This window comes from Pteronotus mesoamericanus, unplaced genomic scaffold (assembly GCF_021234165.1).
Source record: "Pteronotus mesoamericanus isolate MK-2021 breed Mesoamerican mustached bat unplaced genomic scaffold, CSHL_Meso_final contig_56, whole genome shotgun sequence".
NCBI lineage: Eukaryota > Metazoa > Chordata > Mammalia > Chiroptera > Mormoopidae > Pteronotus > Pteronotus mesoamericanus.
Window position 1 is genome coordinate 31,459,313 of NW_026555201.1, and position 13,149 is coordinate 31,472,461.

Genomic DNA, 13,149 nt, shown 5'->3' on the forward strand with positions numbered 1-13,149 from the left:
TCATCAGATATACACTGGTGACATATGAGTGTCTATTTCAGTAAGTCTTAGAAGGAAATAAATGGCATGGTCAAAGGATTAACTGAAGAGAACATATGAAGAGACCCATTAATTAAAGGATTTGGGCAGGGTCAAGAAAACCCAGAAGGGATTGTGTTGCTCACAATGACTAACAATAACGAGGAGCTGTCGCTTCCCCTAGACTTGAATATTGCTTCAGGGTACCGTGAGAGCTGTGGCCAAGGGAGCAGAGCTGCCCCACAGAAGCTGAGGCTTTGGCCACTCCCAAATCCATAGCGAGGAAGGGAGCCGAAGGAATACCCCATTGCTTTCGTCCCACCTTCTGATCGGCTGCTGCCTCCCAATGGCCAAACCCTGCTAGATGCCAGAGAGCAATACAGTCCAGGATCACCTACTCCTGGAGCAGAGAACAAGGCAGAGAAAGGCTGAGAATGGATCTACCCAGAAGAACCAAGAGAATAACCTGCATGGAACCATGGATGCATGTCTAGTCCAACTTGAATAAATTCATGCTGACTACATGCAGAACATTAGAGGAAATAAAGAATCTAGATCAGCGATTTTCAACCTTTTTTCATCTCATGGCACATGTTAACTAACTACTAAAATTTTGTGACATACCAAAAGTGATATTTTTTGCCAATCTGACAAAAGAATAATTTTGATTCCTTCACACAGGATAGCTATTGTGTTGGCCGTTGTCCTTTTTTTATTTGACAATCTAAGGGAAAAGAGGTCAGTGCCCCTGACTAAATAGTCAGGGATTACATGTTTTAAAAACTCTTGTGGCACACCACACGCTGGTTGAAAATTACTGACCTAGACAGTTAAATTAGACAAACTGCAGAGCTATTGCTATACTAAAAATAAAGGCAGGCTTTTCTTTCTTGCTACAGTTAATGAAGATGCAAAGAAGTAGGGGGTATCAGATAGCAACCAAGCATCAATTATGCCTCCTTTTCAGCCCTTAGTGAAAGATGAAAGCTCACACAGTCTTCACGTTTGAAAATGACCCAACTATTACATTTAATTGAATTTAAGAATGATACTTTTGCTAATGAATTTGAATCATGGTAGTCAGTCATTCCTCCCTTTACACTTTCCCAATATCAACTAATTTAAGATTTGGGCATCTTCTGTTTCTTCGTTTAAACACCATTCTGCTGGAAGATATTTTTTAAATTTTAGTTTTATTGTGATGAAATAGACATAATATAAAATTTACTGTACATTTTTAAGTATTCAGCTCAGTAGTGTTAATATATTCACATTGTTGTGAAGCAGATTTCTAGAACTTCTTCATCTTGCAAACCTGAAACTCTACAATACTCATCAAATGACAGCTCCTGGTTATTCCCTACCTCTACACTTGGCAACCACCATTCTACTTTCTGTTTCCGTGAATTTGACTACTCTAAGTATCTCACACAAGTGGAATCATACAGCATTTATCTTTCTGTGACTAACTTATTTTACTTAGCATAATGTCCTCAAGATTCATCCATACTGTAGCATGGTTCAAAATTTCCATCCTATTTAAAGCTAAATAATTTTCCATTGTATGTGTACACCACATTCTGTTTATCCTTTCATCTGTCAATGAACACTTGGATTCCTTTTACAGCTTAGTTATTGTGAACATAAGTGTAGAAATACGTATTTTAAGTCCTTACTTTCAGTTCTTTTAGGTATACACATGGCAGTAAAATTGCTCATATGGTAATTCTATATTTTATTTTTTGAGAAACCATCATGCTATTTTCCACAACTGCTACATCATTTTGTGTTCCCACCAATTGTGCACAAAGCTTCCAATTTCTTCACACCCTTGCCAATGTTATTTACTGAGGCTCTTTAAAAATAATAGTCATGTTAATAGGTGTGTCGTGACATCTCATTGTGGTTTTGATTTACATTTCCCTAATGATTAGTAATGTTAAAGACCTTTGTATGTGTTTATTGACTATTTGCCTATCTTCTTCAGAGAAACGTCTATTCAAGTCCTTTGTCTATTTTTTAAATTGGGTTATTTTCTATGTTGTTGAGTTGTAGGAGTTCTTTTATATATTCTGGATATTAATCGTTTATCATATATATGATTTGCAAATGTTTTCTTTCTTTCCATAGGTTGCCTTTTCACTTTGCCTAGTGTCCTTAACACACAAAAACTTTTTATTTTAATGAACTACAATTTATGAATTTTTATGGTAGGTATATTTTAACATAGACTTTGCATGACTAAAACTTTTTGGCAGGGCTCAAATTAGAAATGGTTTTGGTGGATTCTATTCTATTTGTAGCAGAGCAAAACAAAAAACTTAGGTTTTATAACTCTTATAGCTGACCTAACAGATTTGTGTGCTTTGGATGATCTTATCATATGTCCAGAATTTAAATTATTCCTCCTGACAATTGAAGAGTACAGGTCTCTCCTCATTCTTTCTCCGTGTTTGAATGCTATAGAATCCTGCTTAGAGATGCCAGCTGGGAGTCAGATGGAAGATATTCTTTCACTTCTAAGTGACAGTAACCCAATCTAATTGTTCCAAGCAGAGAAAAATTTAAATTTTGCTCAAAATTCATTGGCTCATATAACTGAAAAGGTCAAGGAAAGACATTCTGGCTTCAGGTATCTGGCTCCAGGTCCTTACACCATGTCAAGCTCTGCTCTCCCCTGGGTTGACTCCATTCACAGGTAGTACTTCCCCTTAAGACGACAAAACAGTGTCCATTAGCTCCTGAGTTACCCTTACCTCTCAGCAGCTTCAGGAGGAAGACAGATTCTTTTTTTCTTACAGTTCAAAGGAAAGTTCCTATATGATCTTTTATATTTAAACTAATTGTTTGCCCAACGTTTGAGAAAACATGGATAGGTGAACTGAAGCATTTCCTTGTTGAGCAACTGTGTACCTTTTTCCTTTTTAAATTTTTATTTATTGATTTTTAGAGAGAGATATTTGTTGTTCCACTTATTTATGCATTCCTTGGTTGTTTCTTATATGTGCCCTGACAAAGAACCAAACCCACAGCCTTGGCATATCAGGATGACACTCTAACCAACTGCACTACCCAGCCAGAGCCGAGCAGGTGTCCCCTCTGATGAGCTACTACAGTCAATATTGACACTTGTTACTACTGTGGGTTTATTTCTTCCATAATTACTTGTCTCCACTCCTAGATGGAGGAACTACTCAAGTTGATGGTACATTATCCAGGGGCTGTATGAGTCCTCCAACTCACACCATGGAAAGGACCAGTGGGCTGAGAGTAATAGAAAAAGCCACAGAAATATTTGTTTGGAGAACTAATATTTAGTCATAAGTCACTACTTCATGTAGTGTTTTGAAATAAATGGGATCAGTTCCACTAACCACCAAACTGCCTGTTTTGTAAAAACATAGCAATGTAATAGAGCACTAAGTATAAAACCAAAGACCCAAATTTGAGTCCTGGGCTCTCCACTTATCCCCTATGTGCCTCAGACAATGCTATGGACTGAGTTTTAGTCCACACAAATTGCTATGTTGAAACCCTGACCCGTTATGAAGGTATTTGGAAATGAGACTTTGGGGAGGTAATTATGTTTAGATGGGCTCATGAGGACGAGGTCCTCATGATGGGATTAATGCCCTTAAAGAAGAGATGACAGAGAGGTTGCTCTCTCTCTCTCTTTCTGCCATGTGAGGACACAGCACAAAGACAGCCATCTGCAAGCCAGGGTAATTACCAGGGTCTAACCATGCTGGGACCTGGAACTGTGAGGAATATATTTCTGTGGTTTAAGCCAAGCAGTCATTGGTATCTTGTTATGGCAGCCTAAGCAGGCTAAGATATAGTGATTGCTTAACATCCCTGAGCCTTGGGTGTCTGATCTATGAAAAGTTTAGGAAGGTGGGTGCTGAACACCAGCTAGGCTGAAGTGTTGCACAGGATTAGTATATTTTAGTATATTTGTAGGTAATATGAGGAGGAATACGATGATTGTAAGAATACCCATCCCTCTGTTTTCTGACATTCATCCAAACAAACAGAAGGTGAAGGCAGAAGAGAGCTATTTTAGATCTACAAAATATGAGAAACAGAAATAAAAATATTCTGGGGCATATGAACCAATGATCTAGACTGTTCTTTAAAGCATAATTTTTACACTCTTTTACAGAGATCTGAATGTTGAGAGACTATCATCTTCCTTCTAAAAATGCCAGGTTCAAATGTTAATTCCTGATACTACCACACCACTTTCTACCTGTCCTCCAGCAGTCAATTGTAAATAGAGGTTCTGTCTGGGAAAAGTCCAGCCATTGTTAATATGATGAGAATGGTTTGCATGACATCAAAGTAATTTGGCAGCCAAGGAGAGTGGACTGAAATGCACATGCATGAACAATGATGACTTCACTGTACTGGTCAGTGAGGACGGTAGACTCCATTGAGTGAGCATGTGTACTGTGTGGCCATCGCATTCAAAATGACTGAGTGAGTACAGTAATGAATCTGCATCAAATTTTGCATTGAGCTTGAACATTCCTTTGTGGAAACTGTTCAGATGATTCAGAAGGCCACAGGTGATTGGCAACTGGTGATTGGCAGCTTCATCATGACAACACACCTGCTCATGCATCATGTCTCATGAAGAACTTTTTGGCAAAACATCAAATTGCCCAAGTGACTTAGCTCCCCTACAGCCCAGATTTGGTGCACTGTGACTTCTGGCTTTTCCCAAAACTAAAATCACCTTTGAAAGGGAAGAGATTTCAGACTGTTGATGAGATTCAGGGAAATATGATGGGGCAGCTGATGGTGACTGGAAGAACTGTGTGAGGTCCCAAGGTGCCTACCTTGAAGGGAACTGAGGTGTCATTGTCCTATATACAATGTTTCCTGTATCTTGTGTCTTCTTCAGTAAACATCTCTATTTTTCACATTAAATGGCTGGATACCTTCTGGACAGACCTCATAGTCCTACGTCAGGGCCTTTGCACTTCCTGTTCTCACCACTCGGGATACTTTTTCTCCAGAGAGCTATATGGTTCATTCCTCCACTTCATTCAGGTCTCTTCTAAGTTGTCATTTTATTATAAGATATTCTCTAATTATCCCATCTAAGATTGTCTCTTCCCACTCTAGAACTCTTTTCCTGCCTTTTAAATAATACTCATCCCTACCATTAACATATATTTATCTATCTTCCCCAGTAGAATGTGAGGACCATGAAGGCAGAGATGTTTCTTTGGTCACTGCTGTGCCTCCAGCACACAGGGCACAGCCTAGTACATAGTAAGTGCTCAATCAGTAGTCAGCATAGAATGAACAAATCTCAGTCTTCTTTCCTCATTGTAATACACATGAAAGCATTGTTTTCATGCAGGACTCTCTCCCATGAGGGATATACAGATCATGGCAAATTTTAAAATTAATTTTCTGGCAAGTAAAATAAATTGGACCATTTTGATTTAAGTGGGATGGGGAGTAGAATTCAGAAACATTTTACAAATGTGAGCAATGAAACAGACTTTTAAAGGTTCCAAAGCTTTTGGAAGGGAAAATATATCTATACCTTATGAGAAAACATAGCAAACAAAGTTAAAATTTTAAACGGTATTTTGAAAAAATAACTTTTGTTTTTTTTCCCTAGACTTGTTCTTCATAGGTAATATCATAAGTCAATTTGTTTTTCATTCTTTGCATCTCAACTTAGATACAACTCTCCTCTTAAACACTTCCTTGTGAATCTCTCAAATTGAGGTGATGTGCCCCTTCCTATGTGCCACCACGGGACCCCAAACTTACCTACTAAGGCTCTTAACACCATGTACTCTAATTGCCTGTTTACTTATCTATATCCCTGGCCCCATCCCTCACTGCCTCCCACTCCACCCTACCCCATCATCTTCACCCTCCCTCAACCTCCTCTTGCACAATACAAGCCTCAGGAGGCACTCACTCATGCCTATATTATTGACCCTTTTATATCCCGCACATAAATATTTGTTAAATCAATTAATAATTTAAGTTCTACTTCAGAATAAGCACATACAAATCCTTGTTTATTTCAGATAGAAAGTTAATAAAATACAGATTTCTCATAAATAATAAAAATGGTGGTATAAATTTTCAGGCACAACTTTGTTCCAGAGGCCTGTAGTTTGGTAGTTATGACAATAGTTCTGGGAAATCATCTTAGTTCCCTTACCTCTTCTGTATTACAAATTAACCCATGAATAAAATTTAAAAGAACATGGAAACCAGGGACAAGGAAACATTCTTGAAGCCTTCAATAACTCACATCTCAAACTCAGGGGGAAGAAATTTAAAAAACAAAACTGAAAAAGCCATGAAGCCACAGCTTGTAAGTACTGCCATCATTGGTAATGGCTACTACTATGAATATCAGCAAGTCCCTCACTGCAGGATGTGGCTTTGACCAGGTAGCTTCAGGTTGATACAATCTCCAGTTTTATCATTCTCTCTCCTTTCTCTTCCATTCAAGAAAGCATATCAAAAGCAGTAAACAAGAATAGTATTAGGTTACAGGAGTAACCTTGAGTCCTTACTAACTAAAATAGAAAATATAAATCCTTCACAAACATGGTATTTCAATTATTAGTAGTAACAATTTTTTCCACTGCACCTCACAGTTGGCCACATCAATCACAGCATGGGAACTCAGGTCTAGAGCTGTAGCTTTCCAAATTTTTTGACTGAGGACACCTTAGGCAGGGCAAAAGTTCCTGTGGTCCATATATTCCACCAATTCCACTTTCCAATTAAAAAGAAAAGCTTCAATAATAACAAAGACTACAAAAGTAAAAATTTGAAAATATTAGTTAAATTAAGAAGAGTAGCAATTGAAAGTCACGATCAATCCAAGGTAGAATCTGTGATGCAATGATAACAACTATCTGCTTGGGAAATGCAACTATCTGCCTGCATATGTGCACTTGCAATGGGAGTTTTCAATGTTGACAAGTATTGCATAAGAGAAAGCTATCTTAGGAGAATACTCAAGATTCTCTGGAATTCTCTAGTGGAATACTCAGCAAAACAAAAAAAAAAGTGAGTACTTAATTTTAGAAACCTTTAATAAACTTACTTATTTACTACAAAGTAGGCCATAGTATATATTAGTGAGAAGCCAGGAACTCTAGAATAGAATGGTCGTGCATTGTTTGATTAATTCATTCAATGCCCCTCAGATGGATCCTTTCAGACCTTAAATGGACCATGCAGTATACCTTGAGAAATATTGCAGTAAGACAATAACCTAATCAACTGTTAATTTTAGCTTCCAGTATGGCCTAACATGGCTAACCGCTTATGAGAAGGACATAAAAATATAAAGAGGGCCTGAGGAGCTTACAATACATTAGATACTCCATAAATAGTTAGAGAGCATATTAGATATCAAAGCAACATATATGACTAATATTGTTGGAAAGAAAGAAATCTTTATTGTGCAGTGCTGAGAATAAATACAATCCTTTTGACACTCTGGTCTCAAGATTTATTTTACTGAATCAAAAACCCAAATGACCTGTAACAGCAAGTCACCCATAAACATATGCAAGATAAATTGCAATAGGAACAATGTCTTGGAGACCATGTATGAGTCTATAGTAATAAAACAGGTCCAAAGTCTGGGTTTCCAGTTTATTTGGCAGTTGAGGATAAGCATGAACTGTATGTAATTATATAATATGTGAGCTCAAGGCTCATGAACATGTGCATCAGTTAAAACATAGCTGTAAAACACTACACTATGAGATTTGATTCAGCTTTTAAAATTTTACACCTACTCAAAAGTAGCTACCATATGTTGGGAGAGCTGGACAGCTACATGCAAAAAATTGAAATTGGATCATCAGCTGACACCATACACAAAAATAAACTCAAGATGGATAAAGGACTTAAATATAAGTCGCAACACCATCAAAGTCGTAGAGAACATTGACAGGAAACTCTCAGATATCCCACGCAGCAATTTTTTCACTGATATGTCTCCTAAAGCAAGGGACACAACAGAAAGAACAAACAAGTGGGACCTCATCAAAATAAGAAGCTTCTGCAAGGCAAAAGAAAACATCAGCAAAATGAAAAGGGAGCCAACCATATGGGAAAATATATTCGCTAATGATACATCAGATAGAGGTTTGATCTCCAAGATATATAAAGAACTCACTCGACTCCACTCCAAGAAGACAAACGATCCAATCAAAAAATGGGCAAAGGACCTGGGCAGACGCTTTTCCAAGGAGGAGATACAGAGGGCCCAGAGGCATTTGAAAGGATGCTCAGCATCACTAGCCATCAGAGAAATGCAGATCAAAACCACCATGAGGTACCACCTCACACCGGTCAGAATGGCCATCATAAACAGATCAACAAACAACAGGTGCTGGCGAGGCTGTGGAGAAAAGGGAACCCTAGTACACTGTTGGTGGGAATGCAGACTGGTGCAGCCATTGTGGAAAACACTGTGGAATTTCCTCAAAAAGCTGAAAATGGAACTTCCTTTTGGTCCAGTGATTCCCCTGCTGGGACTATACCCTAAGAACACCAAAACGCCAATACAAAAGAACCTATGCACCCCAATGTTCATAGCAGCACAATTTACAATAGCCAAGTGTTGGAAGCAGCCTAGGTGCCCATCAGTAGATGATTGGATCAAAAATTTATGGTACATTTACACAATGGAATACTACGCAGCAGAAAGAAAAAAATAACTACTAAACTTCACGACAGCATGGATGGAACTGGAGAGCATTAGGCTAAGCGAAATCAGCCAGGGGGCGAAAGACAAATACCATATGATCTCACCTATAAGTGGAACCTAACCAACAGTACAAAGATGCAAGGAAAATAAGACCAGCAACACTGAAAGGAAAAGAAATCAACAGAGACAAGAGGGAAGGAGGGAGGTGGGGCGCGGAAAAGGAAGGGAAGGGGAAAGTCAAGGAACATTTAGCAAGGACTCATGGACAAAACCAAAGGGAAAGAGCTGAGGGAGGGAAGGAGGGAAGGGGCAAGAAGGGAAAGTGGTGGGGGGTAGGCAGAGACAAATGTATTTGAAAAAATAAATTAAAATTAAATTTAAAAAAATAGCTACCATAAAAGAAAATCAGATACAGAGAATAATTCACAACACAAATGCCCTTGTGTGTGTGGGAGTTCAGTGGTGTTTGCCTTTGTCTCATTTTATATGGTAAAATCTGCAATTATAACAGAGACTCCTTTCTAAAACTCCATAAACTAAAATCCCATGGGCACAAATATGACTAAGAACATTCATAGTCATTTTTAAGAACATAGCAGTTTGGCTTCAAGTCTGGCTCAGACACCAATCTACTTTCACAAAAGCATCACGAGTGACCATATCACACAGCCAGGCTGGGAGCCAGACATCCTCTCTCCATCCCTGCCTGTTTCCTATGTGGCACAGGAATGCATGGAAACACATACTCTTGTTGACTTTCTATCATGACATGGAAATCCAGGAAACCGTGGGACCTCCTGAAGAAAGTAGCAATGGAATGCAGATCTATAGAGGAAGTGCAAAAGTGGGGGCCTGCCCTCTTGATTCCTCAGGAGGAGGCACCAGAATAACAACCCTGATGACGGTGACAGCTGTGAACATTTGTCCACTGAGTGCCTTGGCTCTGCGCCCAGTGCGTTACACGCATCACCTCACTGAACCCTCACAACAAGGCTATGAGGTAAGTGCCATTATTATACCATTTCAGAGAATTTAGAGATGAAGGCCACTGAATAAAGGTCACATATTTGTTGACTGGTGTCCCAGGGACTAGAGACACCAAATCTAAATCCATAGTCTATGCTCTAAACCCCTCTCTATATGACATCTGTCAAAACTGAGTGAGGGTCCTTCTTCCTATGACACAGAATTCAAGAGCACAATTCCTTCTGTGAATGAAATGTCAGTCTGAAGGCCTCAGCCCCTAGCTGGCATCTCTAATTTGCTGGTGGATGGTGCCCGGTTGCCTTCCAAAACAAATTTATTTTTGGTTGATAATCCAGATAGGGGGCCAACTCTAGGCAATATTGTGTAATAGCAACCCCCTTGACTTCTCATGATTGTTTTCCTGAGAATTCAGTGCCCGCGCTACCTCCATAGATGCCCCAAGTGATTTTGCGCCCAGCACTGTCCTGTGTGATCTGGGCCTTAGGCCCCGGATTGTTGGTCTGTATCAGTAAACTCATCAGAATTTCCAGTCCCACTTTTTAAATTTATTATTTTATTTTATTTTAGTTAAACTTATTAGAGTGACATTGGTTAATAAGATTATATAGGTTTAAAGTGCATTTCCTTTTTTTCGTTTAAATCCATCAAGGGCTCTGTATTCAAATGGACCTGGTCTCTAATCCTAGCTGTACAGCTTTTACTTGTGTGACCTTGATTCCTGCGTCCCTCACCTGTAACTGCCAGGGTAGCATGAACTTCCTCAGCTTCTTTTTGAATGATAAATTTATCTCATTATTTACTAAAATGTTTAAGCTCTAGCACTAGATTTTTACAAGCTGGTGAACACTGACAAATTATTTCTCCCACAGAACTATAACCACACATTCCCAGACAGGATACATATATGGTTGAATTAACATTAATACATATCACCATTTTATCAATTACTACTAATAAAACAAATTATGAAGAATACAAATATTAAGTTACATAGCTCAAAAGGCATATGAAACATTAGATGTCTGCTCAATTCATTAGCAAAAATCAACATTTTTTTTTTGCAAGGTAATGTGGGAAGGAAAAGTATCACTCTTCAAACAAAAATAAATTGGTAAACAACTTCAGGAAGTATAAAAATACAAAAATTTAAAAATGTTTGTGATAAAGAATTTACTACAATAATAAAGCATCTCCACCTTTTAAAAATACTTATTATATTAAAGAGCACATTTTACATGTTCTGTGCAAGACAAAGGCAACATTTTACTAAAAGTAAACATCCCCTCCCATTCTTTTCTCAGGATCTCTTGTAAGTTGCTCTGCAAGTGCAAACATTAAAATTAACCATCAGGCTTTTTATCTGGAGACATTAAAGACGTGCTTCTGTACCATGTAGATTTTTCAAAATGGAGGCTTTCCATAACAGCACAAAATGAGATTTATAGGAAGACATTAAGTAATCACTAAGACTTGGTATAAAAATTTAAAAAAAAATTGAACAAACCTGATGTATACTTGCATGAATGTGGGAGATGTAAACATAAAGTGAGCAGGCAAATAACCATATAGGCCCTGCTTTCTATGTTTGAAATGACTGAAGGGATAAACCACATTAGTTCCAGAGTGTTCAGAGTTCCTGGGATATTAGTTCTGTAGAATACTAAAAATATACAAGAATTGTGCAGGATATTTTGGCACCTAATCTTTCCAAATTTTTTATATATTGATAAGACTCTGGCATGGCAATATATTTAAAGACAACTCAATACTGCATGATTTCAAGAAAAGGCAACTGGTACAAATGGTAAGCACATTTTAAATGCTGAACAGTAAGAATCTTTTGCTGAGTGTTGCAATTGGTTGATCGTAACCCCAACATAGAGGTTGTAATTTTGCCAAACTTGTGGCCTGGTAAAATGCTTTTCAATACTCCAGTCGAAACTTCATTAGATTTATTCAGCAAGCCAACATGTTGGCTAATGTGTACAACAAGTTAGGTCCTGTCTCAAGTTCCACTTCCAAGGCAATGGCATCAGGCACCCTTTTAATTGAATGCAACAGTTGTTTCTATGACCATTGGAGTCTTTTAAGCACTGCCACATTTTAGGAGGATACTTCAAATACAAACGCTGTTTACTGTTAAAAGCTCCATGATGCTTTTGACTTATGAACTGTACTGCATCTCATATTTCATTCCACCTTTAATTAATGCCAGGGCAACAAGCACCGGAGTTCACCCAAGGCCTGTAACACAATCAACAGCAATACAACAATCAGATTTTCCACAAAACTTTACCAGTCATCAGCCATCTGGTTGGATGGTAGTGAACCATCACCAAAAGGCCAGTCAAGAACGTGGATATCTTCTTTCTCCCTAAAAGTGGTGTCATAATTTGCTTCACACACTCTTACTATTGTGGTAAATCTGTACTTCTTAAGTTCCTCTATATATTTGTTTAGGGTCACATTGGTTGGCTTGTGTGTAATAAGAAATCTCATGTTCTTGTACATGACTTCCACAGGAGCTGGGGCAGTTCATTCGAGCCATATTAATTTAGTTAAAAAAAAACTCAGTAGGGTTATAAAAGAATTTAACAATAGAATACAGAAATAATGCAAAGAAACTGAGTCTATTTCAATATACTCTACTTGGAATTCTCTGTGCTTTGAATATGAAGTTTGTAATATTGGGAAATGACATGAACCTCCTAACAAAAAGCAGTGATTCTTCAATCCAGTAATACTTGTTTCATATATAACAAGTAATAAAACATATATTCCAAGTAATACACTTGTCTCTGGAGCCACAAAAAAAAGTCAACCTTTCTACATTATGGACATACTGAACAAATATGGCTTGATACACCAGCCATAAAAGTAAGCGTATTACTAAGAATTCGCATCTCCTAGGAATTTAAAAAAAAAAAAACCCACAGGAAGTTCTCATGCAACTAGACAGTGAAACAAACGAAAATTGAGCAATGGAGCTAATAAGAGAATGCAGTCTACTTTACAACTTTTGTCAAATATTTGAAGCTCTCATGTCATAAAATTCTAGAAAGAGTAGTTTTAAATAAAGTCAGCAGAAATGAAACAGGGGGAAAAGCAGGAAGCCAAGCATCATAAGACAGAAGTCCTTATATGTCACTTGTTGGCCATGTGACTTTGGACATGTCACTTGACCTCTAGGGATGTCAATTTCTTCCTCTGTAAAATCAGAGTTGGACGAGACTCTGACTCTACCATTGTCCCTCCCCTTGTTCTCTGGAAATATTGTTGCCACAGTAATTACTGTTGCACTCACGTAACATCATGAAGCAGAGTATAGTCACGCACAGGAATTCCAGGCACTGTGATTGTGAATTCTAATCCCTCTCTGGTCACATCACAGTTGAATGACCTTGGGCAGGTCACCTAACTTCAGCTAA

The 13,149-nt window shown here is 38.1% G+C and overlaps 1 pseudogene; it reads right to left on the reverse strand.

The window, feature by feature from the left end:
• Positions 1-11,697: 11,697 nt before the first annotated feature.
• Positions 11,698-12,269, reverse strand: LOC129075751 (protein tyrosine phosphatase type IVA 1-like; annotated as a pseudogene).
• Between the last annotated feature and the right edge of the window lie 880 nt (positions 12,270-13,149).